The 18,353-nt window shown below is 44.6% G+C and overlaps 1 long non-coding RNA gene across 2 annotated transcripts; it reads left to right on the top strand.

Moving 5' to 3' along the window:
- On the top strand, positions 12-15,336 carry LOC110402795. Of its 2 annotated transcripts, XR_002441310.1 has the most exons (5): positions 12-500; positions 5,364-5,527; positions 5,794-5,879; positions 6,742-6,892; positions 15,069-15,336. It is a non-coding gene; the product is annotated as an uncharacterized LOC110402795 (long non-coding RNA). The 2 variants fall into 2 exon arrangements; XR_002441309.1 differs by lacking the exon at positions 5,364-5,527 and having other exon boundaries at positions 404-500.

Below are 18,353 nucleotides of genomic sequence, written 5' to 3'. Positions count from 1 at the left end.
GGTCAGCTGGCATGGTGGGGATGGGTTGACTGCTGGACTGGGTGATCTTAGTGGTCTTTCCAAACCTTAATGATTCTATGGAAATTGATTCAAAAGCATTGGGCCATGCCTGAAAGTGATGGTGCTGGGGACAGAAGCATCCAGGGGTTGAAATTCCATCATCCGTGAGGGGCTGGGCATCCCCTGATGCTGTACAAGGAAAGGAAAGCCAGGAAAGCGGTGAAACTGATTTGGAACAATTTTGGACTATCCAGGCAAGCTGGGGGAGGGAGATGGGAGGAAGAGGGCCGCTCTTGGGTGTGAATCTACAGGAATGCAAATGGTGGATTCTGAGAGTTTGCACGACTGGAATGGGGGCATTCTGAAATGCAGAGGGGTACGGTCACATCACAAAGGAGATGTGAGCTCATGTGTGGGGTGGGGAGGAAAAGGCCCCCTCGGAGGGACACCCGCTAAAGGGAAGGGCTCTTCTCCTGTGACACCAGCAGCACTTCAGCAGGGTAACGCTTGCACCATCATTAGGCTTAATGCTTCTGTTATTTGTGCTGTCAATTCTCTTAATGGTGCTCCAGCAGCATGGAGTGGAGTGAGTCACGACAGTAATTATTAACCAGGCTGTGGCACTGAAAAGACACCCAAAGTTCAACGCTGTGCCAGCCCTGCTCGATGCGGATGGAGAGCGTTCATTAATGAGCAGGTGCTGGGGGGAGACGAGGAAAAAGGCCACGCGATGTGAGATGTTTTGCCTCATTATTCTCGCAGCAAAATGCATAGCAGCAGGTGGAGCCAAGGGCTCGCCTCTTGCTTCCCACATCCCTGTGGTTCAAGGGGTGCTTGAGATGCAGGCTCTTGGGGTTTTACCACGTCAGTGATGTGATGGGGTGGTGGCCCAGCCCTACCCACCCAGCAGTGTCTGTCTGACTGGGAGAAGCCCCCTCTGCACATCAGCTGGACACACATGTCTCTGCTTGCCAGTTGTGAGCAATATTCCACCCTTAAACAAAGCCCTCTCGTGGCCTTCAATCATTTTCCAATTAATTCCCCTAGCTCTGGAGCCTTGTTTAAAGCTTAGAGGCTTAAATCTATTTTCACAAAGGCTATTTGCTGCTCCAGAAGGTGGAAATTAGGAGGTAGCAGTGAGAAAAAGAGCAGTCTTCAGTGTGCACTGCTTTCTTTGGCTGTTGCACTACGCAGGGTGGGTAAATCATCTGAAATGTCTGTATAGCTCTATCTCCCAGGGGGCAAAGCTATAATTTACTGTCTGCTCTGCCCTGAGTTTTGACTCCAGTCTGGTTCTGCCCCTGCTGTGCCTTGCCAACATTCTCTAACTGGGCCTGCTCTGATGAAAAATTCTAGACAAACTCTGAAGTGGGTTTCATGCTTTAGTTTCTGTTTATTAGAAAATCAGAGAATGGCTCAGGTTGGAAGGGACCTTAAAGATCATTGAGCTCCAACCCCTGGCGTGGGTTGTGTGCCCCTCACCAGGCCAGGATGCACAGGGCCCCATTCAACCTGGCCCTGGACACCCTGGATGGGGAGTTGGACCTCCGGTGATAACTGTGCTCCTGAATAGAAATAGCTCTGCACAGGCTCCTTGTGTTGTTTCCTCACAGACTGATGCCTGCAGCTTCCCCAGAAGTGAAGTTCCACAGCAGCAAAAATGAAAATAATCAGAAAAAAAAAACTATCTATTCTTGGCTTTAATTCACCCCCTACAACAAGAGTTACTTCGGCTGAGGCAAGCAAGTGGCTTTCAGATGTGCTATTTATCAGCTCCCTGAATGTAATCAGAGCCCGTGTGATCCGATTAGATAGCAGCAGGGCAGGACAGTGCCATACATCCTGCACGCAGTGCTTCAGAGGAGGAAGGGATGCAGTGCTGTGCAACTCTCCCATCCAGGTCGTAATGTCATCTTCCCTTTGGTTTCTGTGACCGAGTGGAAGCTCTTGATGCCTCGAAAAGCTCTTCAGTGTCCACCCTGAGAAGACCAAGCCTTTAACTGCACTGTGCCCTGTGGGCTGTGCTGAGGATCAGCAAAGACCTTATTGCTCTCTACAGCACTCTGAAAGGAGGTGATGGCAATGTGGGAATTGGCCTCTGCTCCCAGCTAACAGTGATAGGACAAGAAAAACAAGCTTTAAGTTGTGCCAGGGAAGGTTCAGGTTGGATATGAGGAAACACTTTAATCAGAAAGAGCAATGATGCACTGGCCCAGGCTGCCCAGGGAGGTGGTGGGGTCACTGTCCCTGGAGGTGTTCAAGAGCTGTGGGGATGTGGCACTGAGGGATGTGGTCGGTGGGCACGGCGGGTGGGCTGGGGTTGGGCTGGGTGATCTTAGAGGTCTTTTCCAACCTTAATGATTCTGTGATTCTATGTGCTGGAAGAAGGTACAACAGAAGGGTGATGTCAGGGTCAGGGCTGGGAATTAGAAGGGAAGCACGGAAATAAGGTGACTGAGGAGTTTCATGCTGCTCTCTCCCTCTTTCATCAATTTTTTTTGTTTGTTTCCTTTTTCTCTCTCAGCCGAATCACCCAGTCTAATAAAAGAGATTGCCTCTCCCTATAAACCTTTCCTCTGGAGACTTCACCATGCCGAGGTTGCTATAACAACACCCGAGCTCTCTGCTTGGGTGGAAGGGAAGAGGTGTTGGGAGGACTTGGAGAATATGGCACAGCTGCCAGTGCGTGAGCACCGTGCACGCAGGGTGGAATCATGCCTTGCTCACACTGCATTTCTGTGAGTGAGGTTTGGCATTGCCATGCTTCACCTCCCCTGATGGTGGGGTCTCCTTCAAGGGGTGAAATTCCCATCCTGTTCCCATCAGAGAGGAAATGGGTGCCACCTCCTCTCAGGTTGCAGCTTGGGAAGGTCCTACCCCCCTCCTTAAAGCAGTGTGTGAGGGCTGCTGTGATTTATTTTGGGCTGGAAAGAGCTAAGGAGGACTCAGGTGAGGGAGAGGAGGGAAGAACTGCCAGCAGACACGTGTAGGGGATGTTTGTGCTGGGAAGTGTTTTAATGGGCATGTTGGGGATGGGTTGGTGTTGGACTGGATGATCTTGGACATCTTTTCCAACCATAGTGTTTCTATGAAATAGTAACTCAAAAGCAGGCAAAAAATGGCAGGAGGGCTCATCTAGGGTAGCTACAAATACCTACAGACAGAGCACTCATCTCCACCCTTTCTGTTCTGTTCAGCTGACTGCAAATGCCACAGCGAAGCTCCACTAAGTGTCAGCTGAGGGTTTATTGGATCCAAATCTTCATTTTTCCCTCCCAAGTTATGGATTAGAGGCTCTGAATTGTTAAACAGCAGAGGATTGCCAAGAATAGGGAGTTTGTTAAGCACTCTGAGAGCTGGGCATTAGAGAAAGTTAAATTATTATTCACGGATCCACTGCAGAGCTGAATATTTATGGCTCAATATGGTTTTCTGGAGTCTCATCATTTCTTATGTCAACCATACTTTATAGAAATGTCTGCAGGGAAAGAATTGACTTTTGTCTCGGGCCCAAACTAAACAAGCTCAGGCAGTGATTATTTGGGTTTTGAAATAGGTGGATAATTTAATCTCAACATCTATTGATCCTCTTCTGCACTGGAATCCTATGACTAAACATCTGCAAGGCAATTAACAGCCTCGAGTACAAATTCATTCAGATTTATCAATAGGTACAGAGTTTTAGACTGAGAAAAAACTGTCTTTTAATCTGCTTACTTTGGGGGATGTATATATATATATATATATATATATATATATGAAAAGAAGCAGCTTTGTGCAGCTGAAGGTAGGCTGGAGGCCAACCCCCATCCACACGGTGCCTGATTTGGGGCAGAGGAGGGGGAATCTTTCAGCAAAACAGCCACCATTTCCCCTAAAAATGTATTGTTTAAAATTAAAAAAAAAAAAAAAAAGCTTAAAAATTCAAAAGTTTAACCAAACCCCAGCAGTGATGGCAACATTGACACTGGTTTGTGGCTGTGCTCCTGGCTGCTGGCAGCTGCTGCCCGCAGTTAGCAGAGTGATTCCCACACTGGGTAATTAATTGGCACAATCTGTTAATGAGGTTTACCATGTACTTTCTGGGCCATCTGGACAAAAGATGATTTGCGAGGATGACTGCAATGTGTCCCTGCCTTTTATCCTTGGTAATAATTAAATATGGACTAATTACCGGGGGGACAAACCAGTTACAAAGAGCAGGGGATCGTGGTGATGGCTCTGCATCAGTGGGCAGGATCTGCTGCTAACTGGAAAACCTATGTCTGTAAGGCATAGACCCCATGGTGAGCTTGGCCATGGCATTGCCCAAGGCAAAGCCTGAGGAGTACTGGGGATGCTGTGATGCAGGGGTGCTACAGGATCGCACAACAGATGCTTTCTAGAGAGGTGGTGAATGCCCCATCCCTGGAGACTGGACAGGGCTCTGAGCACCTGATGGAGCTGTGGGAGTCCCTGTTCATTGCAGGGAGTTGGGCCAGATGGCCTTTAAGAGTCCCTTCCAACCCCAGTGATTCTATGATTCTATGCTTTGCCTTTGCCAGTAGCTCCACAGGATCTTCCCCAGCCAAAATTTGACTCACTCCTTGCCAGCGTGGCTGTAAATACAAGACAGAGGATTTTCAGGTTTTTTAAGCATTGCAATTCATCACCCCTTAATGCAGTAATCACCAGGTGTCTGGGGGATTATTTCGGTGGAAACAAGAATTATTCCAGCATAGAGGGTGAGAAAAGTGAGAAGAGACAGCACCATGCCCCCCATCCTCTCAGACCCGAAATAATATGATATTCATGTCATCACCATTCGTCAGAGCTCATTTCCCTTGCAAGGAAATAAAAAGTGCTCAGCTCCAATTGATGCAGCAGGGGATACGTGAGTGTCTGGAATGGAATCAGCTCAGTCAATCATGTGCAATGTAAACCCTCTGTGAAAACACCCCGGATCCACTTTGCAAAATGACTCCCATAAATGACAAAACAATATACAGGCACTCATAAGGAAGGAAGAGATTAAACAAAGACCTGGAGCTTAGAATCATCTCTGCACTAGGGTAGCAATAATGTACAGCTGTAGAAGCCTGGCTGATGTATGTTTTGGCAGCTTTTGCAGTCAATATTTCAAATTTGTTTGTACCCAAAATGGTCAGGGAAAAAAGCATTTTCCGCTTCCCAGTGCATAAATGTGCACGCATGTGCCATCAGAGAACAACTGGCAGCAGAGCGATGGGCCCCAATTAGCATGTATTTATTTCCTCTAACAGCATGGCTTCTTCCACTGCATCTGTGCTGAGCAGCCTGAGTTCCACTAGTAAGTACTCTGGTTAACTACTTTTATGTAAAAGTTTTTATTGTTGTTTTTTCAGTGTCAGAATGCTTGGCTGTAGGGAAAGACTGAGCAGCCCTTCAAAGCAGACGGGGTCAGGGTAGAGTCATACCATCACAGAGTTGTTTGAGTTGGAAGGGACTTTTAATGATCATCTGGTCCAACTCCCCTGCAATGCACAAGGACACCTACAGCTCGATCAAGGTAAATAGAGATGTCTCTGCACGCTTCTGGCTCTGGCATTGCCTTCCCTTGTTCACTGGGTGCAAGCCTCCATGCAGATAGTTTGGGGATGTGAGCAATGTTCTGCAAACACAGGCTCTACACTTGTACACACTGCAGCTCTAACGCTTGTTTTACCCCCCTGATTCCCTCCAGGCTCACTGTTAAAGCAATAGGATTGCTTAATACGGGGGGCTCATTTCTGCCTCCCCCCACTGTGCTGGGAATGAATGGTGTTTTATATATAGGCAGGACACAAAGCTGAAGGCCCAGGATGAGGAGCTGCCAGCACCAGAGATGGAAATAATATCAGTGATTGACCTAAACGTTCAAGGTAACCACTGACAGCCCAAACATAGCACAGAGCAGAGATGGACGAGTAAATGGAAGGAAATTTATACCCAAGGCTGCAGGAAAAATCCTTGGGGAACAAAACAGCCCTTGGCCTTTCAGCAGCAATCACTGGCAGTGCTCAGCCAGACTGCGTCCCACTGCTTTGCCAACCCCCCTGAACTGCAGACAGCCTCCAGAATAAAGCCCTGGTCGAGATGGAGGTTCAAGCTGGATATTAGGAAACATTTATTCTCTGAAAGAGCGGTCATGCCTTAAAACAGGCTGCCCAGGGAGGTGGTGAGGTCACCGTCCCTGGAGGTGTTCAAGAGCCATGGGGATGTGGCACTGAGGGACATGGTCAGTGGGTGGGGTGGGCTGAGGTTGGACTGGGTGATCTTGGAGGTCTTTTCCAACCTTAATGAATCTACATTTCTATGATTCCATGAAAGCTGTTGTCCACAGCTTGGATTTGCCTGGTGCTGATGCCTGTGAGACCACAGCCTTCCTTGCAAGCGGGGACGTCCTCCTCCTCAGCACCCTGCTACAAACCAGTGGGAACACAGTGCAGAGGCTTTACCAAGCCTCCTCTATGGGCATCCAGCAGTGGTTCCTGTCTCCCATTTCATCTGCATGACATCTCGCAGTCTTGGACTGCTGGAGCCAGTGCTCCAGCCACGATTATTGCACACAATTTCCCCCCTCAACTGCTCTGGCAGGTAATAGAATTATCCTCCTTCCCCGTCTTGTCGGCCAGCCTTAATTCAGTGATAAATCTTTGTTCCGTGGAAGGAGATGAGCAGGAAGGAGGAGAAGGAGCTGAATAGCCACAAACAGAGAGCTAATGAATGCTAATGAATTTACAGGGATTACACCAATCCTTTAGCTGAAGCTGCAGAGCCACACAGTGACACAGACCCACGCAATCCGTCTGCATCTGGCCGCAGGAAGTAATTCACAAGACGGCAAATCTGCCCTTTGGTGCAATTAGTTTGGCAAAAACAACAACAAACCAAGGTAAACATTTCGCTTGGCTGTAGGCGGAGGAATGGGCAGTGACCTCAACCCAGCTGGAAACCCATCCGGCACCATGGGAGTTGCTGCCAGTCCCCCAGGTCCAATCAATGCACAAATTACATATATCTATGTGTATATATATGTGTATTAATACGTATATAGCTATGTAAATGTTATATAGATCTTAATACTTTTGTATAATTATATATTCATGTTCATGTAAATACATAGAGAGATGTACATATCATAGATGCGTTCTTTCCAAGACGATGCAGTAAAAAAGGGCTTTAGCCTGCCTCTTGCAGGAATCTGGCAGCAGAGGGAGCTCGCTGCCCTTCTATGAGCGATTTCTCACCAATCTTACATGTCCTGAGGTTGTGGGTCCTCTGCACCGGTGCGTGTGGATGGAGGGCTGTGAACTCGTCTGTTGCTGCTCAAAATCTGCTGGATCTTCTCAGTTTGGGTTGATCCCGGCCATTCCCACGTGTAATGGCTATTTGTTGTGATGTGGTGGTGCTGCCTACAAACACAGCACACAGGAGTCCCAGTCCCATCCACTAGGATGGGGATCCACTAGGGCTGGACCCCAGGGAGATCTATCTGGTTGCCAAAATATCACCCAGGGAACTGGAATTTTGAAGGGATCTGCTTTCCACTGAGAGGTTTGCAAAGGGCTGGAATAATCAAAACAGTATGTCTGGTAATATAAAAAACCTTGAGGTTGAAGAGCAAGATACTCAGGTATTTTGCCTTTCAGAATTTTGAAAGGTTTTTAAAATACAAGAAGCACAAGAAAGCAGTTTTCTTCTCTTTTCATTTTTTCTTCTCTACTATTTTATTTTCTTCTTTTTTTCTTTTTCTCCTTTTTCTTCTTTTCTTTTCTTTTCTTTTCTTTTCTTTTCTTTTNTTTTCTTTTCTTTTCTTTTCTTTTCTTTTCTTTTCTTTTCTTTTCTTTTCTTTTCTTTTCTTTTCTTTTCTTTTCTTTTCTTTTCTTTTTTTTCCTCCTCTTTTTTCCTCCTCTTTTTTCCTCCTCTTTTTTCCTCCCCTCCCCTCCCCTCCCTTTCTCTTTTTTCTTGTCTTGCCTTCCTCCCTTCCTTCCTTTCTCCTTCCTCCCTTCTTCTCTTTCTTTCCTTCTCTCTCTAACTCGCCTTCCGGCAGCATTCAGGCAGGAGCTTTGCACAGCTGCCCCCCTCAGCGCTCAGCCCCAACTCCCGAGCAGTCCCTGAGTGACGCGGTAGATGGCACTCCAGATACGATATTCTGGGCCTAAAGCCGCACTCCTGAAGTTAAACTAAAATTAAAAACCTGGAAAAGTTCCGGAGAGCTTTAAGCCTCTTAATTTAAATACAGATGCTGAATGTCTGGGAGAAATTCCTGACACTTGAAGCTGCTTTTCCCACCTTGTTCAATGAGAAAGGTCCCTTCCCTGAGTTATCAGCACAGTCGGAGTGCGGGATGCCAGCAGCAGGAGGTAGCTGAACGCAGTGAGATGTGGGAGAAGGCAGGGGAGAAAAGGGCACGGCTGGTTTCATTATCAGTAAGAAAAACTAATCCTTCTCTCAAAAAACTCCTCACCCAGAAAGGACCCGGTATAAAGCTCGGTGGAGAAATGGCATTGGATGTGGGTGCTTTCTGTGTCGCTCTCAGCGGTGGTGTGCGGCTTTGTGGGAAGAGTACCACGTCCCTGACCCATTTTCTCTTCAGCTGCATGCAGGAGTCCTCTGAACATCTATCTCAGCACTACGCAGCCACAGAGGCTGCTGGGCTGTCACAGTGGCACCATCATGGAAATGCAATAGGAAGCACAGATTGTAACGAAAATAAGCCAATTATGGCTAATTTATTTCAAGTAGATTGTAACCCAAACAAGGAAATAATGGCTAATTTATTTCAAGTCCTGCTGAGCATCTGGATGGGTCATATTGGGTGCCAGTAGCCACCTCAGGTAGAGAAGCAGCAGGGCCGGACTCACTGCAGTCTGTTGCAACTGTTGACTCCAGCAGGAGCCTGATCCATTCAAAGCTCCTCTCCAGAAATCCTGAATGCAAAAACCTTCTGGGTTGTTGTCACCTTTTTCCCCGTAAAGTGCAGTGATCTTCAAGTGCTCCCTATGATGCAGGTCAGCAGTTCTGTGGGATGAATTGAAACCACTTACAGGCATTCTTTATAAAGTGACACTTCAGGACTTTTTTTTTTAGCAAATTATCTGTTTTTAAATTAAAAAGCAACGTGTAACTTCTGGTTTTTAGACAGTTACTAAACTGTCTGATCTCAGAGGAAAAACAAAAACTGTCCTGGTAGCCTTATTGATCCATATTTATTTGGCTGTTCTCCTGCCTGGTGTAACCCCCGAAGGACAAATACACTGGGCAAAAGACGTAACATCATCCCCCACAAAGCTGAAGTCCTCTGTAGGTACACTTTGCCCGTGTAAAGTCCTCCAGGAAGCAGAACAGGGGAAAAAGTCTTTGCCTCTCATGATTCCTCACCCAGGCTGCATTTTGGGGAACATTTTCAGAAACAGGCGAGGTAGCTTGGAAGTTCAAAGCACCCAAATCCCAGCACAAAGCCATGGCATGTATCAACATGCTAGGACCTTCATGTTCAAGGAATCAAGGTTTTCACGGAGGTGTTGCCAGGGAACATTTATTCCTGGTGTTTGGTTGGATATAGACAGGAAACTCCATGCCTCTGCAAATCCAGGCGAAACTGGAGCTGCTGAGCTATCCAGAGCAGCAACCCTGCTGCCAAAGCTACTTGCAACCTTCAGGTCTGTGCCTGCCTGAGCATGTCAGAGGGAGGCTGTATTATAGATGTCTGCTCCTCACCGCCCCTCTCTGTTCTTGTCAGTGGCAAAGGCAATAACAGGACGTTTTATATTCTGCAGGTTACGTCCTACATCAGTGACCCAGGTGCAAGAAACCTGATATTAAGTAAGCTGGGGAACTTGTGTTTCTTTCTTAATGGGATTCTGGCTGTCATTAATCCTTTACCGAGATGTGTGTTACCAGAAGAAGGCATGTGTAATCAGCAAGACTGATGTGCTGGTTTTTGGATGAACTATGTTCAGTTGCCATGGTGTGCGAGGTCCTGCTGGGATAATTCCCACTGCGGAGCCAGGGACAAGAAGAGCCAGTGGAGGCACTGAGGGACCTGGTTAGTGGGCATGGTGGGGATGGGTTGGGATTGGACTAGATGATCTTAGGGGTCTTTTCCAACCTTTATCATTCTATGTGTAGTGGGGCAAATAAGGCCAGCTGCCCAGAGTTTGTGGATCCTCATTTCTTGGAGATCTTCAAATCTGGGCATGGGCAGCTTGGTCTGAGTGGCCCTGCTTGAGTTGGACCAGATGAAGTCCCTTCCCACCTCAGCCATTCTGTGACTGTGGAATGGGGCTCTGCTCAGTACTGGTTCCACACTGTACCCATCCAAGGATTCCCATCCAGGTCCTGCAGCTCAGCAGGAGGTGCCACTCTTGGAGACAAGTGGTCACCCTGCTCTGCCCACCAGAAATCCACCCATTCGCGGTGAACTTAGAGATCTGACAGAGCTCAGAATATTTGCAGAAGCAGAAATCTGTTCCACACCTCTATTATATACATCAGCTGTCTGAGAGCTTCCAAAAGCTTCGATATGGCACAGTAGCTGCTGGAAAAATACCGAGAGTCAGGAGGGTGATATTTGCACGGAGGGGTACTTACCTCTTCATTATGTGGAATAACTGAATCAAACCCATGGCAAAATTTGCAGGCACACACGTATGCAGCAATCAAAGGGAGTTCAGGGGCTTGCCACACCTCAGATAAGGTAATAAACCCACGTACCCTGCAAGAAGATCCCAATTAATAAACTAATAGTAAAGGTAATAGAATAATAAAATCATTTGCTGAAATTCTACTCGAGCACTCATCTCTTTGGGCTCATTCATTAAGAAATAATAAAACTTGTTAAATAACAAGTCTGAAAAGGAAAAAAAGGATAGGAAACATTAATAGGATTTTTTTGTTTTAAATCTTTAAGTATTTAAAGAGCAGCTCACAATCAATTAAAGACCTCATAAACACAAGAACATAAACAACATCAGAAATTTCCTGCATATTATAAAATGATTTTCCGTAGCGTGGCTTGCGTGAAGAGATTAGCTATGCTTTGCAGCATAAAACATTATTCTGTAAAGGCATTATATTTCAGCAAACACACCACGCTAATTGTATTAGTGGAAGTTCAGGTGAAGCGTAATTCCTGGATTAGAAATTTGAAGGCATAGATTGAACAGTGTGTGTTGGTCAGAAGATCTTAAATGGGATTTTTTTTTTGCATTGATTGAGTTACTGGTATATATTTTAATGCTAAAATCCAGGATGTACCAATGTTTTAAGTGATGTTAGGGAAATAAAATGAAATATATTATATAGATATATATTTTAGATAGATATATAGATATAGATATGTATTATAAGAAGGAAGGAAACACATTTCCTAGTTATTTCAGATATTTAACCAAACCAATTAATTATGGAGTTGGAAATAGTTCCTAAAATTCCTGTTATTGCAAAAATATTTTCTCAGTTATTTCTCAGATCTGAAAATAATTAACACATACTACAATGTACATATGCAGAACTTAAACACTGTAACCACTGAGAATGTAATTTTGGCCAGCACCCATGTGACCCACAGCTAAATGTGGGAGTGGGCAGTGGTTTTGTGGGAAATACTGGCTGTGGGATGCAAAGAAGAAATCCACCCCACTCCCTCAACCTGATTTTTGGACATCCCTGCAAAAAAAAAAAAACAAAACGACTTTGTCTTGTCACAGCGATGCCAGTCGGGTTTTGTGCGACAGCAGTCTGCAATAAATAAAAATAAAAAGATCAAACATAAGAAAGAGAAGAAAAATGGCAGTAACCCGGGGAGGACGCTTCCCAGCGTATGATAAATTGGAAAATGGACATACAGAACATGCCGGCATACATTTTTAATGGCCCAATTGCTCAATTAATTCTTTCCCTTTTCCCTTTTTAATGTGAAAATCGTCATAATTCCTCCCAGATTAGTATAGATACAGGCCGACAGACTCTCCTGCTCAAGGTATTTGCGGGACATAATTCATTCATAAAGCCATAATGCACTCATCTATCATCTGAAATATTTTTTTCTCTTTCTTTTTTTTTTCCTTTTCCTTTCCCTCTCTCCCGTTTGTGCTTGGGGCTCTTGCTGAGTCTCTGGGCACTGATGTATTAGCTGGCATATGCAAGCTATGAATTATCAACTGAAAGGAGTCAATTATCCACTCTAAAAATGAGTGTCTGGGCACCAATAGCCTGAGGGGCCTTTTTTGTATTTACGAAATGATTTCATGGCAAGTAGAGGTGTGTGGAAGGGGGATCGAGGGGGGGGAGATGGGAAAGGGTTGAATTTTTTTTTTTTTTTTTTGCCTTTTCCTTGTGTCCACCCCTGAACCAGAACAAGGTGAGGAAAATAAATAAATAAATAAGAAGAACATTTAAAACTTTTTATGCAATAATCCAAACAAAGTCTTTTCCAAGCGATTTCGGCTAGCTGGGAACAAGACTCGCCTGGTGGCCATATTGCCTGGGCTTCTCCTCCTCTATCTGGTCTCAGCTCAGCCTTCAATCAAAGCCAGAGCCCAGGCTGCCTTCAGCTGCTAATAGACTGGATAGGAAATGGGATATTGGATAGTTTCGTGGTCCCCAGTCACTGGCTGTGTGCCTTGTCATCTCTGCAGACATTGATTTCTCCCTCTCTCCCCACCACCCCCTGCTCTGCAGAGAGGCTGGGGCCTACCAAGAGGCAGCACCGCACCAGCAGCCCTCACGTCGAGTTACGCTTAGGGAAATGAGGTCATTAGACGGAATTACGGCTCGTTTTGATAGCTCAGTAATAGGTTTTAATGATGGAATTTAACACTGGACCCCCACTAGGGACAAGGCTGATATACATCCAGACAGGTCTCTTAATAAACCTCCACTCAGTGCTTGAGTTGAGGAATTCAGGAGGCTCGGAAAACACGGCCCTTCCTAGACAAGCCAATACATCACTGGCAAGTAGTCTCTTTGGAAGGCTTTTTATTGTTATTTTTGAGGTGTTTGATTGACTTAAAACATGTTGTTTCTTTAAATATGCACATTTATTTTACCAGGCGCATTTTTGATGAGGATTTATTTAAGTGGCAGATGTTTTTGTTAGACGTGAACAGCCTGTTGTGCTCTTGGATGCTAAAGAGCTCATCTGATGGTGCGGTAAATTTTTTGGAAGTTTGAAGAGCTTAGCTGGCCTTTAATGTATTTGTTACTGACAGGTAAATTGCAGGTTAAGTGCAAAAGCAGCATTAGCAGAAGAGTCCTGGCTTCCACAAATCTACCTTGGCCTCTAATCTGAATACAAAAGGAAGGAAGGAATTAAATTTGACCCCTTGAATATGCTGTTCACTCAATCCTAGACTTATTTAGTAAGCTCCCCTAAGATGCTTTCTGTTTGTTCTGGCCTCACCTCAAGCAGGTACAAGAATGTCCACAAAAGAGGGCTCTTTACAGGGAGCAGAGTGGATCAAAGCCGGAGCCATCGCTTTGTGTGTCCCAACAATACAGAAAAGGCAGGTTGGAGGCTCTCCTGAAAGACAATTCATTTAATTTGCTCTCCAAAGGCTGTAATACCATGATAGCTGCTGCAAAGCTACACTCACCCCAAAACAAGTGTCCCATGAGAGCCACCAAGCCAAATGCGGAATGCCAGGTGATCTGTGTGCTCCTCAAACCAAGCTCAGCCAAGGTGTTGATAGCCATGATTCCCTACCCAAGTGTGTGAAGTTTGTCGGAGATGGACTTCACAGCAGGATGCCAGTGAGTAAAGAACAGGGTGGCTGAGCAATGGGGATGATACATGGCTTGTAGATGTACATCTTGTTCTTATCTTCTTTGCTTTTGGACCTGTGTTAACAACTGCAATGTCCTTTATACACTGTAAAGGAGGGTGTCTAAATAGGAGAGGTGAGAGGAAAGGGTCTAGCAGCTGGGGACAGGCTCCCTGCACATGGAAGATGGACTTTATATTGACTGCTGTATCTTCCAAAAGCAACCACAGGATGTATGTCTCCCTGTATGGTCTCTATGTTTCATAGGTAAGGAGACAGGCTCTTCAGGAAGGTGCTTCACAGTCAGAGCAGACTTCTATCCATCAGTGTCAATGAGAAATGTCTCCATAATGTTTGATGTCCAGCTTAAATTAATTTCTAGGCTTCCTTGACAACCAAGGAGACTAGTTTGATAAAAGACTGTGGTGAGCTAATACAAGCTCTCCTTGTCAGTGTCCACATTTCCCTGGGGGAGATGCTGCTTTATGGTTAGCTGCCAATGGATCCCACCACCCAGAGCCATCTCCACCTTGATCATAGAATCATAGAATAATTAAAGTTGAAAGAGACCACCAAGATCATATAGTCCAACTATTATTTGCCTAGTAGTGCCACTATTTCCGAAAGAAATATCAAGAGTCAGCAGTAGTATCTAATGTTAGTACTACAAGGTGGATTTAGGTTAATGCAATGGATTAGGACCATATTGGCAGAGCTGAGAGTGCTTCATCCATCCCGCCCATCATGTCAGACCCCTTCTGGGAAGGGATCCAGGCAAGCCAAGGAACAACACCTTCTGCATCATGGCAGGGAGACTTGTCAAAGCTCAAACCCGCCGGGAAAACCCTTCTTTCATGGATGTTTGGAATAAACTGAATTTGGCTTTGTTGCTCTTATTGTTACCACCTGCTAGTAAATCCCACCACCACAGAAACCCTGGTCTTCCTTGTACTTTAACTTTTATCTTCTTTTTCACCTCTTTTCTTGAACAAAGGTGTCATATGTGATTTGCCAGCCTGGATGATATTTGCTCTAAGTGTGAACTACAGGCTGTGGAAAGCTGTCTGTTTAATTCTGAAATCCCTGATGAAGCTAAGGAACAAGGCCTGAAACAAAGAAGAAACTGCCACTTTTTGGCAAGAGTGCACTGATTTACAAAGGGCATCCTTCAATTATTTAAGGAGCAGTCAGTAGTGCCATAACTTTAAGTATGAATCAAGTGGCATGACTGAAAAATTTGTCACAGTGTGTTAGATCAATGGTAATTACCTTACTGACATGAGTACTGTTATTATTTTACAGGGCTGCAAACAGGATCATGGACGTGAGGAAACACAAACTGCACTGTGATCAATACTCTCTGAAATATGACTCTCTGTGGCCCAAAATGGAGTTTTCGAGCCAGGCAAACCATTACAGTCTGATTCTCTCTCTGCCTTTAGATGGATACCCTGAAGTAAAACACAGCAGCAATTGGTCAACTTGTTTCAGGCTTTGAACAGGCAAATAGTCACTTATTATTTTTAAGGACAACTGTGTGCAAATAAAAAGTCTGGGCAGCCAAACTCTGGATGAAGAGAGAGCTGTGGAGAGTGTGTGTGGAAGGAGGGCTCTGGCTCACGCTGTGCGTTTTGTTTAAAACCTATGAATAATCCCTGCTGCAGTGCTCGTTTAGCATCAAAGGTTTTCAGGTTCTCCCCTACCCCTAATTTTGAAGGGCTGTGGGACTCCTGATGTCATGGAATCACAGTTGGTAGAGGGAGGATCTGAAGCTGCCACTTCCCGCAAACCCAGGATGGCACTTCCGCTGACTGAGGGCACCATGTCTGAGGACATCATACCTCTAAATGTGCATTACACAGCTAGTTACCTTCACCATTCATTGGCCTTCTCTTCACCACCTCTTCAGAGGGTGATGTCCAACTCAGGGCTTTCAGCCACACTCTTCACCCTGTAAACATGAGCCAGTGAGACTCTGATAGCAATGAAGGTACGATACTCCTGGTTTCAATGCTTTGAAAAAATCAAAGAGCGAAGTGATAAAGGGCACAGGGGAAGAGCTGTTCCCATGGTGCCCAGCATCTAAAAGGTCATGTGTAAGAGAGATGCCTACTTGGGAATATCTGAATTTCTGGAATTCCTATTCTTTGCTGTTAGGAGCACATTGTCTTGGCCTTTTCAACAGGAAGCCCAGTGCATGACTTTATGTTTATTAGTGTTGTATTATCACCCTGTTCTATCTTGATTGAATTCCAGAGTGCCGTAATAATGAATTGGGACTGATAAAGTTTCATCTCATTGATGTGTGCGTTGGTATGTCAAGAAGATGAAGCAGTTAAATAGCACATGATTTTAAGATATTATCTGATTGGAAACAAATATTAAGTGGAGTAGGAAGCAGCAAAAATGAGCAGTGCCTCTCGTGAGGTGAATAGTTCAGAAGTGGCTATGTATTATTTTGGAAAAGGTCACAAATTAAGGTGTAAATTCATGTACACCTTAAGTTGTGACCTCATAAAAATGATCAATGGTTAATGGTGCAGATAACAGGATTCATAAGGGAAATTTATTGGCCACTTTTGTGAAATAAATATATTTATACCATACCAGTGGGAAATAAAAACACATCAATAAATCATATAATATCTACAACTATACTAATGGCATGAGTAGCTGTAGGTATAACCAACATTTTTAGACCTGCAGACACCCCCTCTGGCATTTTACAAATATAATACATGATAACAGCAAAATGTACTACAGTAAGAGACAGCCATGTATATCCCACTTGTGAGTTATCTAGGCAGGCACCCCTCATGAATTATAGTCCTCCCTCAAAACATGAACCATGGAACATAAAAATAGGTACTCCATGACCATACAATATAGGTCAAATACAAAAGCACAGTGGCAGAGCAGGCTTGTAATGTGACTATCTCTGTAATGCAAGGTGATCCCTCTACCAGCATGCTCTAAGAAGGAGCAGATGTGGGCAGCAATACTCATTTCCCTACTGAGTTTGCAGCAGTTTTTATTTTCAGGCTGCCAGCGAAAATAAAATTAAAGGTAGGCTTGTGCATGGAGTCCAACAAAAACACATCCTGTCTGTGTAGGATTCTCTGCACTCTGATAGGGTGGAAGTTCATTTTTCCTTGGAGTTCACAGGCGATTTCATAGAATATAGAATCATTTGATTTGGAAGGGACCCTTAAAGACCAGCCAGTTCAACTCCCCTGAAATGAACAGGGACACCTACAGCTCGACTGGGTTGCTCAAAGCCTGGTTCAGCCTGACCTAGGATGTCTCCAGAGACGGGGCATCCACTATCTCTCTGGGCAACCTGTTCCAGCACTTCTTCACATCCCAGGGAGATGTAGGGTTTGCCCTGCCTTTGGCTTTGAAGGGTACTTCCAGTTGTCATGTTCCCATCACAGGAGTAAATCTCAGCCTGCCCTGCCTCCTGTGCCAACAAGCCCACTTCATCCCACTGGTATTAAAGACTAACAAACATAAGTTGCTCAGCCAAGCCTCCTGCATTAGAACCTGTTCCCTGGTTCCAGACGGGAATGCAGTGTCCTCATGGATAATACAGAGGTTCCTGCCTCAACTTAGATCTCCTGAGCCTCAACACACCAGCTTAGCTGGTACTGAGCTCTGAACTGGTTGAGTGTGTGGTATACATGTACATAAGTCATACTGCTACTAGGCTGAGGTGGTCATTTGGGCACAGCAAGACTCAGAGTTAAATATGTGCAATATCATGCAGCTCCCATGAGGCACCTCCTAAGCCAATTCCATTGAAACCCTTAAAAGAAATGCATTGACTTCAGCAGACTATAGAACAGACCCACTTGGAGAGCTCAGGTCTCCAGTGCCATGTGGTTATATCTGTCCCCAGAACCAAATTCACTTGGAATCAGAACAAATCAAACACATCTCATAGTTATCTGCAATTTTCAGTGACTATTAACTTTTGTCCTGGTGGAGATCTACGCATGTTGCAATGTGACATTTAGTAGTATACTGCACTGGGGGTGGAAAAATGTAGAATAAAAAAGGGCAAATAGAGCCTAAATCATTGGGTTTATGTGAATTTGGGAGGCCATTATTCAAACACCAGCATGCTTCACTTTACAAAGGAAAAAAAAGACTCTTTTCTACCAGCAGCAAATAATAAATTGCCCTTGTGTTTTCTACGTATTTTCAGCTAAGCTGTCTCCTTTAAAAAAAGTAGTTATGAATTTGTTTTCCAAATGTATTTTTCATTGTGTATTTTATCATCTGTAGTCCAACAAAATTTTCTTTGGAAACAACACATTATTGTGTCAGAAAGGGAGGAGGATAAGAATACACCAGGGAACCTTTTAAAAATGTTTAAGTATTAATTTATTTCATGATGAATTTTCCACTGTCATTTTCTTAATAGCATGCACATGAAATAATCATGTCTTAAAATGCTCAGTAATTGAAGGACATTTTCATTTCCTGATTACTGAGGGAATCCTGCTTTGAACCTTTATGACTTAAGGATGTAAGCACCAGGCTTTCTTTTTTTATACATATCTTTTAATTTATGAATTTCTTCCC

The sequence above is a fragment of the Numida meleagris genome, chromosome 7, assembly GCF_002078875.1.
Source record: "Numida meleagris isolate 19003 breed g44 Domestic line chromosome 7, NumMel1.0, whole genome shotgun sequence".
Lineage (NCBI taxonomy): Eukaryota > Metazoa > Chordata > Aves > Galliformes > Numididae > Numida > Numida meleagris.
The sequence above is the reverse complement of the archived record's forward strand: the minus strand, read 5'-3'. Positions and strand labels throughout refer to the sequence as shown.